The sequence below is a fragment of the Pseudopodoces humilis genome, chromosome 31, assembly GCF_049639895.1.
Source record: "Pseudopodoces humilis isolate 2021_Gansu_Grassland_sample_001 chromosome 31, ASM4963989v1, whole genome shotgun sequence".
Taxonomy (NCBI): domain Eukaryota; kingdom Metazoa; phylum Chordata; class Aves; order Passeriformes; family Paridae; genus Pseudopodoces; species Pseudopodoces humilis.
In genome coordinates, this window is record NC_142230.1 from 1,990,305 (window position 1) to 2,010,706 (window position 20,402).

Below are 20,402 nucleotides of genomic sequence, written 5' to 3' on the forward strand. Positions count from 1 at the left end.
TCCCTATGCCCAGCAGCTCCCCGTGCTGGTTTTGTGCTCCAGTGACACTGGGAACACTCATATTCCCAGTGCTCCAGCTGAATGTGACCCAACAGGGCTGGGGCATCCCTGTCACTGCCCCGTAGCCCCCCTTGAGCTGGGACAGTGGCTTTGTATGTGACAGAATCATCACTCAATATTCTTACGGGGCACTGGAGTTGCACCAGATGCGCACCGGCTCCATCGCCACCAGTATGGAAGGTGGGCTGCATTCTGCCAGTCAGGGGAACCCATGAAATATCTGCTGTGGAGGCTCTGACCCCTGGCACTAGTCTTTTTCTGCCAGGACCAGTCCCATACCAGCCTGATTTTTATTTTTACTGCTTTGTGTGGCACGTGGGAGCCTGCCCAGGCCCGCCATGCCACATGTGTTCCTGGGAAAGGAAAGCCTGTGCCCCATGCTGACCCCCAGCCCTGCCATATGGCACTCCTCCAGCATTCCCAGCAGCGGGAGAGCTCATCCAGTGGGATCACCAGCTCCCACCATGCCACTCAGTGCAGACCTGGGGTGTAGGTGGGTGGACTGCATTCCCCCGGCCCCAAGGGTGCTTGTGCCCACCGCTGATACTGCTCTGAGGCTGTGGATAAGTGGCACTGGACACGGTGGTGAGACGGGAACAGAATCAGTTACCCAACCCCCTAAAAAAACAGATCCCTGCCCCAATTCACAGCCCCAAACTGTGTTGGCACAGAGGTGGGAGTCACTGTTTGACCTGTTGGATTTCTTGTGGGTAGCACAGAGCGATTTATCTGGGTTGCAGCTACTTTAGGAGCTGGCAATGTAGAGCCCCAGCTTGGAGCAGGGTCTGGATGCTGTGAGGAGCACAGCGAGCCCGGTGCCGGTGCCACGGCTGAGGATCCCAAGGGCCGGGTTAGGGCTGGGAGCTCCGGGAGCCCAGTGCAGCCCCTGGGCTGTGTCCGGGCACACCGGACAGCATTGCACCCACGAGAGCCCTGTGCTGGACACAGGACTGGGACCTTCACGGGCAGCTGGTGTCGCCTGTGTAGCTTTAGGGACACTCGGGCCCTACTGACACACTGTCCTGAGCCCGACCCCCCATGGAAGCTGGGGCAGAACCCACCGTGCCCCCATCACCCGGGGGCAGCAGCTCCGGCCGCGGGGCCGGCCCGGACGGTCCTGCCCACCCTGGGGAACACGAGTGGGACCAGGCCAGACCCCGAGAGGGGAGATCCCGGCTCAGCACACCCTGCCGCCGGCTACGATTCCCCCCGGCCGGCTCATTGCACCCTCGGGCCTGGTTCGGCCCCCGGCTCAGCCCCGCTAGGCCCCGGTTCACCCCCGGCTCGGCCCCGCTGGGCTCCGGTTCCCCCCCCGGCTCGGCCCCGCTAGGCCCCGGTTCCCCCCCCGGCTCAGCCCCGGTCCCACCCCGTCCCCCCTGGCCGCGCCCGCTCCCCCCCGCCGCGGCCATTGGCCGCCCGCGCCGCCGCCGCCGCCCCTGACGCTGGGCCGGGCCCGGCCATGGTCGCTCCCCGCCGGCTCCGCCGCAGCCCCGGCAGCGGCCGGTCCGCGCCCCGCTCAGGTGGGTCCCTCCCGCTCTCGCGCTTCTTCGCCGTCGGCTTTTTTCCCTTCTTCTAATTGTTATTTTTAATTATTTTTTGATTTCTTTGAACGTTTCGCGATTCTGGCGCGACTTCCGAGAACGCCACCCCCCCCCCCCCCCCCCCCGTTTCCCCGGGCGGGCTTAGGGGGGGGGCGGGGCCCCGCTCCTCCCGGCTGTGTTTGGGGTGGGGGGAGCGGAGGGACCCCCCGACCCCCGCTCCGCACGGAGCCGCCCCGAGGCGCGGGGGTGGGCGGGGGCGGGAGCAGCGGCGGCGGCGGCGGCAGCGGCACATCCTCCCCCCGCGCCCCCCTCCTCCCTCCTCCCCCCTCGGCTTCAAAACAAACCGTCACCAAAATGGTGCAGAGGTGAAGGAGGGAGCGGGAGGAAGGGGAAGAGGTGGTGGCTCGGCCTGGGCGCTGCGAGGACAGGTGAGGTGAGGGCGGCGCGGGACGTGGGACACCCACGGGGGGACGTGGGACACCCACGGGGGGACGCGGGACACCCACGGGGGGACGTGGGACACCCACGGGGGGACGCGGGACACACACGGGGGGACGCGGGTGCCGGGTGCGGCACACGGGAATGGTCCCGCTGGGTGCTGGCGATGGGATGGGGGCAGCGCTGGCGGTGCCCACCCCGCTCCGGGGCGGCGGGACCCCGGTGGTGACAGACCGCGAGCCCACCCGCGACACTGCGTCCACTCCCCAGTGAGACCCGCTGCGGCCTGGCGGGAGCCAGGGAGAAGGAGGGCCCAGTGGATTTCGGGGGCCGCGGGGTGCCCTCCCTGGCAGGACATAGAGTGATGACATGGGGACTGTGGGGGGACCCGTCGGCGAGGCTCCGGGTGCCGATGGGGGCTGCGGTTTGATTGGCAAGAGCAGATTTTGGGAGAGCCGGCGGTAAATCGAGTCCTGGAGCGTCCATGCCTTGGCCGTGCGCCGGCTCCGGAGCCGACAGCTGGGATTGTTTGTCCGGGGGGGGCTCAGTGCCTCAGCTCCATCCGGAGCAGGGTATCGTGGTGGGTCCGAACCGCGTCACTGCTGCCACTGCCTCCGCGGGGACCGAGCGCTTCCTTGGCCGGAGGGACCGGCGATGCTGAGCAGGGATGCGGTGACAGGGCATCCGGCATCTGCGGCTGTTCGGCATCTGTGACGCCGGTTCGCCCGCAGCTTATCCCTTCCCTGCAGCTCCCAAAGCCCTTTGGCTTTGTGGTTGGTTTTTATTTTTTATTTATTTTCCTTTTGTCCCCTGACACACAAGAGCAGCACACAGTCAGTGAGACACACACGTGTGCCACACACGCAGCTGTTCCCCCTGCACCCCTGGAGCCCTGTAGTACCCCCAGCTCTGCACGGCCACCAGCTGGGCTGTCCCCTCCTCTTCATCCTCCACAAGTGTCGGAGCTGCCAAGCGGTTTTGGCTGTTGACTCCCCCTTGCTGTGGGCAGGGGTCTGGGTAGGGACAGAGACATCTGTGCCGGTGCAAATTCCCCTGGCACTTCAGCTCAGCACCTCTGCCTGCCCCCACCCTGGGAAGGCCTGATCCTGTCCCTCCAAAGCCCCTTCTCCTGCACTGTGTGGCTGTATGTGGATTTTTGGGCTGGCATTGTTGCACCGAGGTGGGTGTTCTCAAACCACTGTTCCAGGACAGCCATCCTGAAATCTTGCTGCTGAGGAGGAATGGGCTCGGTTTGATGGGGATGGTCATCAGGGCAGGGGTGCAGGTTTTGGGTGTAGGTAAGGGTTATTCTGGTTATGTTCTTTCCTTCCCTTAGCTGATTTGGTGCTGGTGGTCCTGGCCTGGGAGCACTGAGCTGCCCCTGTCTCTTTGGAGCTCCAAAGTGAGCTGCTTGCCCTGCCCACAGGATCACTGCCATGGGCTCCTGAAGGTCACAGACCTCTGGATGGGCCTCATGGATTCCCCTTTCCACCCCCACCACCTTGCCCTTCAGCCCCTGCAGTTGTCGCGGCTTTGCCGAGCTGAGGTATCTGCACTTGTGCCGGCTCCGAGCAGGTGGCCGATGTCCCCGCAGCGGTGGGGGCCGCTGCTCGGGTTTCGCTGGTGCCTCGGCCACAGCAGGGATTTAACATGCTCATGTTGAAGGGGCATTAGCTCCCGTGTCAGGTGGCTCGGGGCTTCCACCCCTGCCCGGGCTCTCCCCCGGCACAAACCGGCTCGGGGGCTCCTCATGCCGAGTGGTCACGTCCCTGTGTGTGCTCAGTCCTGCTGGGGGCTCTTGGGACCTTGGGAAGTGCTGGCTTTGTCAGTAGGTGACCTTGGGCACGTCCCTTTGCTTCCCCATGCTTTGGTGTTGTTCTCGGAATGGGGGAGGTGGTTAATGTGTTTAATCCCCCCCTCCTCACTGCTGTGGGGCTCCTGGCTCCTCTTGGGAAGTGCAACTGCAGAGCTGGAAAGGGCTGTTGCTATTTTGTGCTGTCCCCGAGCGAGCAGGGCAGAGGCAGGGACGGTGCTGGAGTCACCCGGGGTGTATTTTTCCCAGGCTGCCAAATGAAACAAGTGGGGTCTGAGTCTCATTTAATGCTGCAGCCCTTTACTGTGACTCTGGCAACATAAAGGAGCCTAAATATGGTCATAAACTGCATCCACTTCAAGGTCCCTTCGTGCTGCCAGGGCAGCCTCACAGCGGCTTTGTGAGAGGGAGAACAAAGCCGAAAGTGTCGGATGAAAAGTACGGGAGCGGGACCCAGCTGCCGCGGTGCTGGTGTGTGCCGGGAGCCGGTGCCGGCAGCTGCCTGCCAGGGAGGTGTGGATGCTGCTGCAGGCCCTGGCTCACGAGGGAAGGATGGGCATGAGGCTGGGGGGAGATGCTGCTTGGCACATCCTGAAGGAACAGGAGGGCTTCAGCTAGGTGTGGAGGGCTCAGCTACAAGCTATCATCTGGCACCCTGCACGAGTCATTTGAACCTGAAAGAGCATCTGTGGTGAGGGGCAGAAATTGCTTTTCCCTCTTTTTTTTTTCCAAGCCAGAGTGCTTCCCTGGGTCCAGTTGGCAGTGCCTAGAGTGTGCTGGGAGGAACCCGCCATGGGGTGCTGCGAGGCATCGCTCTGTGATGGACGTCTGCAGGGACGTGGCCGTTCTGGGAATGAAGGGAAAAGAGGGAGAGGGGTGTGGGTTGCTGACATTGAATCCGTTCCCCCGGAGCAATGCTGCCCCACTGGGTGCCCCTGTCAGTGGTGGTGGGATGCCATGTGGAGCTGTGATGGTGTGAGCTGGCCTGGAAGGTGGTGCCTGAGGCTCAGAACTGAGCAGGCAGCATCCCATTAAATCCTGTTAATACCCAGGAGTGCACACGGAGGTGACCCAAGCCACGGTGAGCTGTGCAGGCAGCGATGGGGCTGCCATGTCAATGCTGTGCCGGACTTCCCCATCTGCAAGCAGAGCTAAAAATATTCCCCTGCCTCGCCCTGCCGCTGTCCCATCTGTTCAGAGGGTGAACTCCTCGGGCCAGGGGCTCTTTCTTATTTTTATCGCTATTTTGGCAGTTCCTGGAGGCTGAGCCATCCCGAGTTCAGAGGTGACTCTATTGTAGATGACAGTCCTGCTCCCGGGAAGGTTCAGCTCTGCCGCTGAGCCCGACACGGTGAGCTGAAAGCAAGTGAGGAGGAGGAAGGGGAGGAGGAGGAAGGCTGGGGAGGCACGGAAACGGGTGCTGGTGCTGTGGGGTGAGTGCTGGGTACCCCTGGCTGTGTTTGCCCTCCCTGTGCCAGCAGGACTGTGGGGTGCATCGCCCCCTTAGCTCCCTCCAGCACTGTCTGGGATTTCACCACTCAATGTGACTCTCAGGGGTTTGGTTTTGTTTTTGCCTTTCCTTTTTTCCTCTAATTAGAGAAGCTCTCAATAAAAAGCTGAGATTTGTTAATCACATTGTTTGATCAGAGCTCAGGCACTGCTGAAGACCTCTAGGTTTTTCCCTCTGCCTGTGTGAGCAGCAGTTTGCTTTTGCTTTCAAGATGGATCTCGCCGTCTGCCTGCCAGCAGCTCTGCCTCCCCGGATCTGTCGGTTTGCATCTTGCACTCCACTTTGCTTTGCTTGTGGTTCTTTAATTTTTCCTTTCCCCTCACTCTTGGTGTCTCCCTGCTGTAGCTCCCCACTGCTTGCAAAACAGACAAGAGCCTGCATCCTTTAAAAAATCCTAAAAAAAGTGCCCACTTGGAGAGCAGAGGTTTGATAAATACTCCAGTTTGGAGTGATTTATTTTGGGGGTGGGGTCTAGGTTTGCTTTCTCTTAAATGGGGGCTCAAGAGATGAAGGACTTGGGTCTCTAAGCTGCATGGGAACAGTTTTTTGGGGAAACTTGGCCTGTTTTCATGTGGGTCACGACAAGGCTGGGGGGGATACAGCAGCTGCTCCACAATTCCCAGGCTGCTTCTGAGCTCTAGGTGAGCACCTTCCCCTATATAAAAGGGGGCAGTGAGATGAGGTGCATGCAATGGTGGTGGGTCCTTGCTGCCACCATCCATGTCACCTGGAGGGGCCTGGTCACAGTGAGATGTCCTGGTTGTGTTGAAATGCTGGAGTGCTGGAAGCTGGGTACTGCCATGGTGCCCAGTGGGACTTTAAATAGCTTTGTGGTCCTCAGGTCCCCAGCGGAGCGGGCGTACGGTGCTGCTTGTTTGCTGCATGGTGAGAGGTGCTGGAAGGGCAGGATGATGCCTGTGCTGGGATGTGTCAGGCTCCTGCCACCACCCAGGAGCCACCGTGGTGTCCCATCCCAAAGCAGCCGGACCAGACTGTGCTGGGGCCGCACGTTTCACTCTTGGTGCCGAGCAGGACACGTAGGATTTCCCAGCCTGCAATTAGCCCTCGGTTTTCCCGGAGGTGGCACGAGGCCCTGTGCGTGGAGGGGGTCGGCAGCCCCCGTGGCCCGACCCTCCTTGCTTTAAGTGCCCAGCCGTAGCTGGAGTGCAGAGGTGGGGAGCTGAGCCCCTGCCATCAGCTGTGCCCTGGCAGCCCAATCCTGCTGGCACAGTGGCTCAAGGTCAAAGCTGGGCACAGTGGCTTTGGGCCGCTGCTGGGCATGAGCCAGTGCAGGGTGGAAGCGCTCCCACCTCCTGTCCTGAGTCAGTGGTGGTTGGGGTTGGAAAGGGGGTAATTAAATGACTTATTTCTGGGCAGGGAGGAAGAAGAGGAGGAGGAGGAATTGTTTCTCTTTCCAGAGCTTCAAACAGCTTCCTGCAAGCGTCCGGCACAGAGCCCAAACCGCTTCCAGGAGGAGGTGCCTGCAGCCCCCCCAGCTGGGGTGCTTGGGGCATGGGTGGGGAGCTGGGGGCTGTGGGGAAGGGTGAACTCCCACTGAAGCACTGCTGTTGCATCAGCCTTTTTTATTTGGAAGGAGGCAGGACAAATCCATGGCTTCCGAATTATTTTTTTCCTGTTTTTTCCATTCCCAAAAAGTAGTAATGAGATTTGGGAAGTGGCACCTGCCTGTGGGGCCAGGTCCCTGACCTGAGCCGAGCCCACCCCAGGGCTGCCAAGGCATCAGCTTAGGATTCCAAGTGGGAATTCCTCCTCTCTCCTCCTTCTGCCACAGGGGCATTATCAACATCTCCTTCGGGATGGATCCTGCAGCTCACTGCCCTGGGCATATTGGGGCCACGGGCCTGGAGGTACCTGCTCCAGAGGGTGTGGTGGAGCTTCAGGTGCAAGGTGATATTGATAGGTACAAGCACTGGTTATAAATAGTCCTGCTTGGAAGTTTTCATCTTTTTCAATGGAAGTGCCTTTTGGAACAAAGTGACTTTCCTCCATCCTTTTCAAAAAAGCATCTTTTTTCTTTTCTTATTTTGAAGATACATTTTTTCTTTTTACTCTTAAATTTTTTCCTTTCCCGTTATTGGAAGACTTCAGGGAAAAATTGCTAGGCACCATACCCAGGAACATATCCCATGTTGTGCAGGTGGGGAAAATATGTGGGGTCAGATTCATCTGGTTTGGTTTTCCTTAAAGAAGAAATTGAGAATTGGAAATGTTCATGATATCAGTGAGAATTTTCTATCAAAGCAGACAAAATTTGAGGGGCTGAACCAAACAGAGGTTGCTTAAACCTGCTGCATCAAGTGTAAAAAAAATATGTAAGTTAAAGAAATTAATTGGATAAAGAACTTCTGTTCAGTAAAATACTGGCAACGTTTCTGGGTTTCTGTCTGGAATTTTTCAGTTGTAAAACCTGAAATCCTCTCCCACCCCTAGCAGTAACCTTGAGACATGGTGCTGGAGCAGGAGTTTCCACTGGCAGGGAAGAAAAAAATTAAAATAGAGAATGTGGACAAATTATTTTGACCGACCAGCCTTTTTTTATTTTGCATGGGCAGTCACTGAGACCATCCTGCCCCACTGTGCTCAGTGCTGGGAGCAGGAGATAAAGTGCTGTGATGAGGGGCTGGGACAGGGAATGGCAGGGATCAGGTTCCAGGCATGGCTGCTCTTGGTCCATGGTGGCATCCATGGGGAAGGACCTTCTGCAAGCTTGGGACGGCTAAGAAATGGGTGTTTTCCACCCATTTTGGGAATACAGAGGCAGAAAGTGGCTGTGTGTTTGTGTAACTATAGGTGAGGGCTGAGCTGTTGTCCTTTGTCTAAATATTGTGATAAATGTCCCCGTGGAGCTGGTACCCATCTGAGCAAGCCACCAGCCCCGGGAGGAGCAGCCCGCTTTGTTGGAATTCCAGTGGCTGGGAATGGAGTCCATCCCTGGCTGTGGCATCCTGTGGCACCTCCTCTAGGTGGGGACCCTGATGCTGCTGGGCTTGATGATGGGTGCCAGGTTGGAGTGGCTGAAGACCCCACAGCTTGTTAAAATCGCGGTGTTGCTGGAGCCTGGCTCTGCCACAAGCACCTTCCTCCTGCTGGGAACCACATGAGGATTTTTTGCCTTTAGAATTGCCCTGCGGGGAGCTCTGGCTTTGGCTCTGTCAGACACGGAGCCTGACATGGGGTGCTTGGGCTGTTTCAGAACTTGCTGGAAGAAACATCAGGGAAAGGACAGTGTTTGTGTGTCACTGAGTGTCTCTGGTGCTGGCACCACTGGGGAGGTCATGGAAGTGAGGAGGTGCCTCTAGGCACAGTTATCACAGACTCATGGAATGGTTTAGGTGGGAAGGGACCTTAAAAATCATCTCATTCCAACCCTCGGGTATATCCCAGGGGATAAACCACATATTCCCTGGAGACACATCTCTGCCCCTAGGAAAACCCTGCGGTAGCAGCAAATTTATTTCAATAACTGGAGCAGGATGTGGAAGGGTAGGGTGAAGGAAGGGCTTGCTTGGACGTGGGCTTGGGGCAGTTTTTCCTCGAGTATTCCAGTGTGGAGCAGCACTTGGGATCACACGGACAGTGTGTGCATGCCAGCTCTCCTCTGAGAGCATGGAGAAATGTCCATGGGGAAGGGCTCAGGGGCTTGGGATACAGCCAAAGTCAGGCCTCATCTCCAGCCTCATCCCCTGGGTGACGCTTTCCCAGAGAGCTCCATGTGCCACAGGACATCCTGCTTTGCATGACTGAGGAGGATTTGACGCCTCATCTCCAGGGTTTTAAGCACAGGGATCAATCACGGATCCATCCGGATCCATCCTCAACCTTCCCTGACTCGGCATGGCCGTCCTTCCCACGCGCCGGCAACGAGCCGCCGGGAAAACTAGCACCTCTCGGCTCGCTCGATCAAAAATATCCCCAGTCCTGCGTGGATGCCGCTGCCAAGATGGGGAGCGGAGCCGGCGCTGCCTCTTAGCAGAAATCTGTCGCCTTGCTCGGCAGTGGGGAGGCTGGGAGGGAGGCTGGGATCTGCGGAGCGCCGAGCCCCAGCGCTTTCGAAAATAGAAGCAGAACAAATGGTTGGAGCAAGATGCTGGTGGCAAAGGCAGCCAAGGCCTCTTCCTGCGGCAGCTGGTGGCTGCTTCTTGCTCCTCCATCAATCCTTTGCCCAGAGCTGGCGTTTCCTTGCGGGTGGAGGGGAGAGGTGAACATCTGGCTCTTGGGGCGGCCTGGGGCGCAGCGATGCTTTACTGGGGTTGGTGTTACGCCGCGGGGTTTTGGTACCGTTCAGTTTTGAGCTGTGAGGACGGCAGAGCAGGAGGGGATTCAGTCGGTGTGAGATATGGAGATTGGGAGGTGCCAGTTCCTGAAGGGATTTTATCCCAAAAGAATGGGACAGGTGCCGGGTACGGTGTGGCAGCAGGTGCTGACCGGCTGTCGGACAGCTGAGCACAGACGTACTCCCACGGGAGGGGTGGGGATCCCAGTGGGGTGAGTTCCTGGTTGCTCCTGGGGGTCCTGGGGTGGTGGGAGCTGCATTCAGGTGCTGCTGGGGAAGGGCCAAGGGCTGGGTTCCTCACCTCCTGCTTCCCCACGGGTGCTGCTCCTGTGGGGACGAAGCCGCTCGTCCTCGCGCCAGCCACTGGCACCCAGGAGAGGAAAATGGAGAGCCCAGCTCTCAACACAGATTGAGAGACTGGAAAAATTCTAGCTGCCCTCAGGTCTTTCAGCTTTAGGGCCAGATGTGAGTGTGTGCTTTAGCGAGCAGGATTTCACACCTGCCTTTGTGCTGGAGAGAGCTGCTCCAGCTGGACCGGGTGGAAGTGGGAAGGTTGGGAGGATCCTTTCCTTACTGGAGGATGTTCTTGCCTTGTCCTTTCCACTGGAGAGGACCAGCCATGGCGAGCTCAGCATCTGCCTGGGTGACCTTCAGCGCCTTTGCTTGGCGAGAGGCTGCTTTGCATGTCCTCTCCCCTGCCAGCAGCACTTGCACCAAGCATCGAGCATAGGGGTCTTTTTGTTATGCAAATGCAGCTTTGGTTTTAGTTTCTCAGAGTTAAATACCTTTGAGGCTAAATTTGGAGCTCGGGGCACTGCTGAAAGCGCCCTGATGGCCCAAGGCCTGACAGGTCAGATGCTGAAGGTGGTAATTTGGGGGTTTGGCTCCCCTTCGGGCACGGAAACAAAACAGTCACAATATTTTTTCCACTGGGGTTATAGGAGATTTTTTGCAGCGAGGAACAAGCGCATTGAGTCCTGGTGGGGGGGTCCTTGGAACCTGCTGCCACCCCACACCTGGAGTTCCCACTTTTGCAGTGATGTGCTTTGGTTTTATTTAGTCTTTCAAAGCTCAGGAGGCCCTTTTGTCCCAGCTGCCCTTCAAGGATCCCCCCCGGGCTGTGCCCAGGCACAGGACTCCCATGCAGGACTGAGGCAGTGATGTCTCAGTGCCCCTGACACTGGCCACCTGGGTTTTGTGGTCAGGATGTCTCTCCCACCCCTCAGAGAGGCTGATGGGTGCAGGCTGGCATGGCCAGAGGACACGGTGCCAAGTGCCAGAGCTTTTTCTTGCCTCCCCACTTGCGCGTGGTGTGGACCTGGCATCCCCCGGGGCAGTCTGGCTTCCTTTGGGACCCTGTGAGTCCCTGGCAGCCTGTCTCTCTTGTGATGGGGTCATGGGCCGTTGCTCTGGATTTGGGCAGAGGTGTTTGTGTATGATCTTATTTTTATTTGTGCGTCTTTCGGAAATTTTTCGTCACAGCAGGTGCCGGTTCAGTGCCCGGCAGTGGGGAGGGAAGGGGTGCGAGCGGGGTGGAAACGTGCCTAAAACTGCTTTGGCTTCTGTTCGTGCAGTTTTGCTATTTCTGTGCAACAGGAGAGCTTGAGGTCCCTGGGGTCTGGGGGGTTCTTGGTTCATCCCTCCTGTGGGGTCACAGGTCATCTACCGGCATGAAAACTCACAGACACAGCCCAGGGGCTCTCTGGGGCTGAACCGAGGTGGTGTGACATAAGAACACCCAGAGGTGTCTCATGCCCTTGCAAAAACACGGGCAGTGTGGGGTTTATTCCTGCTGAGAGCTGGACAGGAACCCAGGGATCACATCCTCATGATGGAATACCTTGGGCATCTGCTGTGGGCAAAGCAGGCAGAAAGGAAAGATGGTAGGAAATAGAGGTAAAAAGGTGGAAGGCAGGTTTTTTGGAGCTGCTTCTTTGCAAAGTTTTGGCATCGCTGGGTGCTGAGCCAAATGGCCCAACAGTCACCTGAAAAAAACCCCAAAATTACCCAAAATGGGCTTTGGCAACCCTAAAAACCCCAAAAGTCCCCATAATTGCCTGCAAAATTATTCAGGAATTGCCCCAAAAAACCTCCCAAATCACCTGTAAATAGCCCCAAAATCCCCCAGAGTCGCCTGAAATCAACCCAAAAACCTCCAAATTCAGACCAAATACACTCTAAAATCATCTGAAATCAACCCAAAATCAGCTTCATCACCCCAAAAAAACCCCCAAATTGTCCCAAAAGCCCCCATAAACTCACAAATTGCCCCCAAACTTCAAAATCGCCCCCCAAATCTTCACAATCATCTGAAATCACCCTCTGAATGACCAAAATCACCCCAAAGACCTCCAAAATTGCCCCAAACCACCCCAAAACCGGCTGAGGCCACCCCAAACGAGGGTGTTCCTGCTCAGGGCTGCCTTGGGTTCTGTGGGGTTTTCTGGGGGATTTAGGGCTTGTGGCTGTGTCCTGGCAGGGTGGCCCCAAAGCCCCGCGGGGTCTGAGGTACCCATGCCCAGGGAAGCTGCTGCCCCAGCCATGCCCAAAGTGGCCAAGGGACAGGAGCAGGTCTCCATTCCAGGGAGGGGAAGGTTCCAGGTAAACCTCAGAGCCATTTCCAGTGCCTAAAGGGCTCCAAGAGAGCTGGAGATTACTTTGGACAAGGGCCTGGAGTGACAGGACAAGGGGGGAATGGCTTCACGCTAACGGAAGGCAGGGTTAGGTGCGATATTGGGAAGAATTTCCTCCCTCTGAGGGTGGTAAGGCCCTGGCAGAGGTTGCCTGGCCAGGCTGGCCAGGGCTTGGAGCAATGTGGTCTAGTGGAAGGTGTCCCTGACCATGGCAGGGGGTAGAACGAGACCATCTTTATGGTCCTTTCCATCCCAAACCATTCCATGATTCCATGATCCCCTGCACGCCTTCAGCTGTGACATGGCCCTGCTCCACCAGCCCCTGCTGCTGAAGCCAAGGTGCTGCCTTGGTTCTTTTTTCTTTTTTTTTTAAAATCCTTTTTTTCCCTAAATGCATTACCAGTGCAGCTCATCCATATTTCCACCACCTTCTCCCTCCTGTTCTCGCGCTGAAGTCTATAATGCTGAAATTATAGCATCCCCCTCGTCACCATGGCAACGTTCAGGGATGTATTTAAAAAAAAAAAAGACCAGAAGCCCTCCAAGGATTATGACTTCAGTGAGGGATCAGGCTGGAGGGGAATCTGGGTCACGGCTGGAGCAGGCTTTTCTTCCAGCCTGTCTTCAGTAATTCCCCTCACAGCGCCCGGGGCCGAGTCAGGGCAGGGCAGGGCAGAGCTGCTGCTGGCACCCATGGGTGCCCTTGAGGGGGTCCAGCTGCTCTGGGAGGTGCTGCCTCCCTCTATACAAGATTGCTTATTGCCCATGTACACTCTGGGAAAGAGCATCCTCTGCAAGCTCGGTATTCCCACCCAAAACTGAGGTGTTTTAACCAAGCTTTTCTGATTCCCGAACGCGTGGTGCCTTCAGGAGTGCCAGAGCCTCGCTCCCCCTCCACCCCGCTTTGTGCAATTCTCTCTCATCCCCCAAAATAAACAGGACTTTTATATATATATATTTTTTTACTCCTCTTCTTCTTTTAATTTTTTTTTTCCTCCCTTTTTCCACACCCCCAGAGCCGCTGTTGCTGGTGGCAGGGAGCCCAGACTCTGTAGGAACTCAGAAATGCTGCGAATCCAAGCCCTGGCTGCCCTCTCAGTTTCGCAATCCTTTGGAAGGGGGGAGAGAGAATAAAATGGGAGGGGATTTTTTTTTTCTTTATTAGAGATTTATAGACTTTCCCACCAGTAGGGACAAGGAGCTGGAGCTGAGCGGCCAATTTCCTACAGTAAGTTTCCAACACTGCTCCTCTCCGGCCTCTGCAAAACCCTCTGCAGCCTCGCCTGTGGTGGGTTGGGTTGGTTAAATTTTTGGAAAACCATCGGAAATGCTGGTGGGGAGGTTGGCAGGGTGAGGGGCTGCTGGTGTAGGGGGTGGTGGTGCGGCTCAGTGGGCTGAGCACCTCCCATGGGTTAGGTGATGCTAAGGGCTGGGAAGAAACAGCTCAGGTGGTGTTTCTGAGCTGTTAAAGCCTTTTTTCTACCTGTTTTTTGGTTGCATGTGAACCCTTTTGGCTTGGGCTTCGTGGTGGTGCCGTGGTAGCTGCTCGTGGCTGCTGGTCCCTCCAGCCAGGCTCGGTGCTGCTGGGGCACATTCCCTGCTGTCCTCATCCCCCTCAGCCATTTGGCCTCTCGAGGTTTGTGGTCCATTTATTTTTAGGTAATTGCAGTGTCCGGGCGCTGGAGAGGCCGCTGGGTACCACGCAGCCGGACAAGGGAGGGGTTTGTTGGCCAGTGTATTTTAAGCAGTTGGTTACTTACAGGCAAGAGCTTGTCCAGCTCCTTGCACTGGTGCAGGGGCCCAACCAGTGCCACGGTGGCTCCTGTCCCCACAGATACTGCTTTACCCGTGCCTGGTGCTGGACATGGGGCAGGGTGTGAGGGTCCAGCTCCTGGCCCTTCTCTGCACCCTCGTGCAGGATCTGACCCTCTGCCAGTGCTCCTGCTGGAAGAAAAATCCTCCCTTAAGCTGTGCCTGGATGAGATCTGAGTGCTGGCAGCTCTGCTCCCAGTATCCAGTGATTAATGGGATTAAATTGGTGCCCCTAGTGAGTTTTTTTTATTTTGCATTTGGTTTTCTCAAGACTTTTTAAGCGGGGGGAGGCCGGGGCCGTGTCGCACTGAGATCTGATTAGATAAGGGAGAGCTGCCTGTGAACAAAATTCCTACCGGATAATTATTTATACCTCCATGTGCGTCACTAATAAACATCTGGATCTGCTCCAAACATCTTCATTTGATTTGTTTTGTAGTCTCTCAACAGGGATGTTTCTCAGCTCCCCACCTCCCTCTTGTCGCGTGGCTTTTGGCTGAAATGAGGGCTGGGTTTGAGCAGTCGCCCCACTGCTCATGGGCCGAGCAGCAGCCTTGCTTGCCTTTTTCCCCCTGGACATTAGCACTCTTGGGGCTGCTTTAGCAAATTCCCACTCCTGCATTCCCGTGATGGGGTGATGGGGTGACAGTCACGTTGCCCTTTCTCAGGAGGAGAAAATTTGTGGTGTTGGTGGTTGCAGAAAAAAATAAGAGTGGTCAAAACAAGCCAAAAAGCAACCCCAGATGTGTTGCCTTCTATTTTAAACATCCTCGTTTGATTTGGGGGCGAACCAGACTCCTGACCTTTTGGAGCACGTGGGGCTGGCAGTCACGCCAAGCTCTCCCAGGCCAGGGCTGACTTCTTGCTCTGTTTGTGTAGAGCCAAGAAATTACTATTAATAACTTTCCCTGAATGAGAGTTGAGTACCTGCTTCCCTGGGGCTCCTTGGAAGGCTCCGGCTCTGGCGGATAACATCAACAGTCATTATGAACGGGACTAAGAGCATCGGGCGCAGCTGGGATGCAGATGGGAAGGGACTGGTGTGGGAGGAGAGAGATGAAGGAAGCCTCTGGCTGGCTGTGGAGCGCCTTGGGCAGGGCTTGCAGGCGCCACGAGCCATTTTTTGTGTGTTCCTCCATCCTTTTTACAGCCCTGGCCCCTCTTTGCACGAATGCGATGCGAAAACCATCCTGAGTTGCTGGAGCCAGCAGCGAATGCCGGCTCTACCCGTGTTGTCTGTAATCTGTGTCTCACCTCCGCTGGGCTCTCAGGAAAATATTAAATAAATAAAAAAGTTTCAGTGCTGCACCCAGCCTTAATCTCTTTAAACTGTATTTCGCTAATCCTTCATTAGGATCTCATTGTGAGCTTGTTATCCCGTTAGGGCTGAGCCGTGCGTGGCGGCGCCCGCGGAGCCGATGGCAAGGGGCTGTGGGGCCACGTGCTGCCCCAGGATGTGCCAGCAGTGCCAGCGAGGGGGGCTCAGCTCTGTGGGGATGGTGTCAGTGCTGCTGCTGCTGCTGGGGTGGGGCTGGAGGGGTGCTGGTGGTGCCGGGGTCTTTGGTGTGAGCTGTGGGGAAGTTGTTTCTGTTTGCCTTCCTTGATGTGCCTGCCCATCGGGAGCGTTGGAGCTGGGGATGGGGGGTGTCATGTGCTGGTTTTGGTTTGTTCCAAGGCTTGGTCAGTCTTTGAAGTGTTTCTGGGAGCGCCTGCAGCAGTGGGGCTGGATTTTAGCTGGGGTTATTATCCAGAAAGCTGGCAGGAGGTGATCCCAAGGGTCTCACCAGGAGCAGGGCAGACTTGATGTGCACTGATCCCCTTCCTGCTGCCACAGGAGCGTTGGGAAAGGGCATCAGCAGGACCTGGCATACAGGGGTGGATTCCTTCCTTTAGTGAGAGGTGTTGGGAGGCTGTGCTGGTGCCCTGCTTGGTGCTGCCAGGCCCCTGTCCCGGGGGCACAGCCGTGCCAGCGCTCTGCAGCACCCAGCCATGGCACACAGGGACCCTCTTGGAGTGATTGGTATTGGCAACAGCCCTGCAGCACCCCGAGGCCTGGGATACCTGCAGGCCACGTTTCGGGAAGTTCTTGGAGGAGGAGAGTGGCCCTGCACAGGACTATAGCCAGAGAAATGGGATGTCCACCGTGCCAGGTAACGGGGCTGGGATGGGTAAGAGCAGGAGATGGTCTGCAGAGCCGGTGCAGAAAGCAAAACAAAACCCACACACCCACACATTCCCACATGCGCAGGCACACACGGCAGCGCAGGCAGGGAGGGGAATCTGCCGGCACTCAGAGTCGAGACTCGAGTTAATTTGGTGGAAAATGAAAACCATTGCGGCAAGCGAGAAGGTTCCTGGCTTTTCTTTTTCCTTCCTCAAAGAAAACATTAGGTGGGATTTTTTACCTTCTCCAGGTTTTGTTTTGTGCAGAAACGTGGCTCTGAGGAGGAGCCTGGTGGTTAAAAGAGTTGCTGTCTGTTCTGTGCTTTCCTGCCCAGCCTCCTCCCTGCCGGCAGGTCTCGTGGGCACATGTGTCACCATGTCCTTGTCCACTTCTGCAGTGGGTCAGGGGAGGGAGGTGGCTCCTGTGACATTGCTCAGCGAGAGACAATGAACTCAGCTCTAAGCCTGCACGTGGCTTTGCCCGAGAGCCTTGGCTGGCGTTTAAATTAACGCGTGTTTGTTTGCCTCCGGGTTGGGGAGCATCTCTGCAGGTCGTGCTTTTGGGCAGTGCTGGGGCACAAGGGCACAGTGAGGGGCTTGTGGCATCATTCACCTTTGGGAGATGGGGTCTCTGCTGGGAACCCAAGCTGCTCAGATCCTGGCTGTAGGACTGACAGACTCTGGTTCTTGTCGTGGCCAGGGCGGTGTTCTGACACTCGACCTGTGCCGGGGCAGGGGGGTCCCGCTGTGGGGCTTCCCAGAGCGCTTTGGAATCGTGAAGTACTGTGGGATGAGATTTATGCTGTCTTTCATCTTTCCAGAAGATGAGGATAGTGTAGTCCAGGAGGGCTGTATCCCTGGGATTCACTCTCCTTCCCTGGGTTTTGCAGCCCTTTGGGGTGCTCCCAGCAGGGGCTTGGCTGTGGCTGTGCTGCCCTGCTCCCGTGGCTGGGAAGGTAGAGCTTTTCCAAATGCCTCTCTCCCTTTTTCCTGTGCCTATAATTAGCCCTGGCTCCCCGCCACCATATACTGTACGGTCCTGGAAAGAGGTCATGGCTTTACTGAAATTCTTGGGAACAGAGCTGTCTTTGCAGCTGGGAAAGCAGCGCAATTTCCAAGCAGATAAGAAATAGGGCAAATGCAACTCTGTTCCCTGCTGTAATTTATGGGCTCTGGGGATGGCATCCAACGGCCTCCTCCCTCCTCTGGCTCTCCATGTGCTTGGGAGAGTCTGGATTGCTGAAGAGGTTCCAGCTGGTTCCCAGCTCTGGTGTGCTGGCCGGTGGTGGCAGGTGAGGAGGATCCTGCCTTCTGTACTGCTGGGTCGGGTTTTCCCCTTCTGCTGGATCCTGTCAAGGTCTTGCCCAGGGCTGGAGAAGGAAACAAACCCATTTTTGGGTGTGTGTGGTCCTTTTCACTTCTAAAACTTCTCGTTCGTGTGAACTTCCCCAGAATGGAACTCCCTTTGCAGCAGGAAAAGGATCATCTTGATGACCTTAAAGGTCTTTTCCAACTGAAATGATTTTGTAATTCTGTGATTACGTATCTCTGGGCAGGTGAGGAACAGAAACACAGCAAAATTCCCAACAGAAGTTTCCTGAAGTTTTGCTATTGTTTCTTTGTCCCTGTAGAGTCATTCTGAGAAAAAAATAGGATAAGTCCACCCAAAAAAGACAGGATTGGAGAGCAAGGACTTGAGTTTCTGTTCCAGCCAGGACTCCACACGTGCTGTATCCCCCTGGCAGCATCCTGCTGCTGAGCTGATCGTCCCTTTCCAGAGGAGAGATTAGGCTAAAAAAATTACAAGATTAAAAAGCAAAACACTTTCCATTTGTTGTAATTGGCTTCTGGGCCAGTAAGCTTCCCTTCCCTTCCCTTCCCTTCCCTTCCCTTCCCTTCCCTTCCCTTCCCTTCCCTTCCCTTCCCTTCCCTTCCCTTCCCCTTCCTTCCCTTCCCTTCCCTTCCCCGCCCCTCCCTTCCCTTCCCTTCCCTCCCTTCCCTTCCCTTCCCTTCCCTTCCCTTCCCTTCCCTTCCCTTCCCTTCCCTTCCCTTCCCTTCCCTTCCCTTCCCTTCCCTTCCCTTCCCTTCCCTTCCCTTCCCGCACCTTCCCGCACCTTCCCTTCCCTTCCCGCACCTTCCCGCACCTTCCCGCACCTTCCCGCACCTTCCCGCACCTTCCCTTCCCTTCCCTTCCCTTCCCTTCCCTTCCCTTCCCTTCCCTTCCCTTCCCTTCCCTTCCCTTCCCTTCCCTTCCCTTCCCTTCCCTTCCCTTCCCTTCCCTTCCCTTCCCTTCCCTTCCCTTCCCTTCCCTTCCCTTCCCTTCCCTTCCCTTCCCTTCCCTTCCCTTCCCGCACCTTCCCGCACCTTCCCGCACCTTCCCGCACCTTCCCGCACCTTCCCTTCCCTTCCCTTCCCGCACCTTCCCTTCCCTTCCCTTCCCTTCCCTTCCCTTCCCTTCCCTTCCCTTCCCTTCCCTTCCCTTCCCTTCCCTTCCCTTCCCTTCCCTTCCCTTCCCTTCCCTTCCCCGCACCTTCCCGCACCTTCCCGCACCTTCCCGCACCTTCCCGCACCTTCCCTTCCCTTCCCTTCCCTTCCCTTCCCTTCCCTTCCCTTCCCTTCCCTTCCCTTCCCTTCCCTTCCCTTCCCTTCCCTTCCCTTCCCTTCCCTTCCCTTCCCTTCCCTTCCCTTCCCTTCCCTTCCCTTCCCTTCCCTTCCCTTCCCTTCCCTTCCCTTCCCTTCCCTTCCCTTCCCTTCCCTTCCCTTCCCGCACCTTCCCGCACCTTCCCTTCCCTTCCCGCACCTTCCCTTCCCTTCCCGCACCTTCCCTTCCCTTCCCTTCCCGCACCTTCCCGCACCTTCCCTTCCCGCACCTTCCCTTCCCGCACCTTCCCTTCCCTTCCCTTCCCGCACCTTCCCTTCCCGCACCTTCCCTTCCCGCACCTTCCCTTCCCGCACCTTCCCGCACCTTCCCGCACCTTCCCGCACCTTCCCTTCCCGCACCTTCCCTTCCCGCACCTTCCCTTCCCGCACCTTCCCTTCCCGCACCTTCCCGCACCTTCCCTTCCCGCACCTTCCCTTCCCGCACCTTCCCTTCCCTTCCCGCACCTTCCCGCACCTTCCCTTCCCGCACCTTCCCGCACCTTCCCTTCCCATTTTATTTTGGTGACTGAAGGGTTTGGAGGGGAAGAAGTGTTCAGGATGCTGAGGTCCACGGGCTTCTGCTGGGTCCCCTTTGACAGCACTACGAGTTTCTCTGGTGATTCCAAGACTTGATAAAGCCCTTTTTTATGCATTTGTTTTTGCCAGTATGTTCAAACTGGGAGTAACATTTGGGATTTGGAGCTTTTCCAGGGGTCACTCCAGTGGTTCTGTTAGGGAGGTGATGCTTGCACCAGCCACTGAGGTTTTGTTGCCCCACGGGGGATTGAATTGTTTGGTGAGCACAGGACATTCTCCTATGGATTAATGCTGTTCAGTGGACTGATTAACCAAATTATGCAGAAATCTTATTTTTTCTCTGTAGGTGCCTATAAACCCCCTTCTGTGCCCCCTTGCAACGGTGTACGTGGGGGGTGGTGTAGGAGTTGCTGACGACGGCACCGAATGTGCGAGTGTTTCTCTGCACCTCACTGGGGAGAAATGTTTTAATCTTTTTGTTGTTGTTGTTGTTTCTTGTTTTGTTTTAAATAGTAGAACTGAAGTTCGGGGAGTAGGCACCCTGCCCACAGAGATTTGCCAAGGATGCAAAGGAGGCTGGGGCTTGAACTGGGAGATTTGGGTAACCCCAAGCATGTTTTGTCTCTGGCTCGGGGTTTTCCCCTGCTGGGTTTTCAGAGGCAGCTGGGTGGCAAAGCCTTGCTCCATCAGGATGTGACACCTGCTTTTCTGGATGCAGCCCTGCCTTTGCAGCCAGTGACGAGCTGTGCTCAGCCACAGGACTCTGAGTTTGTGTGAGGGGTCAGGGTTTGCAACTGGCTGTGGGGTGAACACCCTTTCTGCTCCCCAAGGCCAAGCAGCCCTGGCTCTGGCTCAGGTCGTGTCTGTGCCAGGTGATTTTCCAGCCGCTTGCAGGGGTTTGTCTGGTGGTGCTGCTGTCGATGGCTGGCACTGCTGGGCTGGGTAGGAGGGGTTGTTGAAG

General features: G+C 56.6%; 1 protein-coding gene across 6 annotated transcripts in view; it reads left to right on the forward strand.

Annotated features, from left to right (window-relative positions):
- The first annotated feature begins 1,481 nt into the window (after nt 1–1,481).
- Nucleotides 1,482–20,402, forward strand: part of MEF2D (myocyte enhancer factor 2D) — an 80,775-nt gene continuing 61,854 nt past the window's right edge. For 5 of the 6 annotated variants that reach the window (XM_014260919.2, XM_014260921.2, XM_005532287.3 and 2 more), the window contains exon 1: nt 1,482–1,580. The gene's annotated coding sequence lies outside the window, so the exon portion shown is untranslated. Of the gene's footprint in view, nt 1,581–1,928; nt 2,030–20,402 lie in introns of those variants that run through there. The other variant, XM_088068632.1, reaches the window with a different exon arrangement.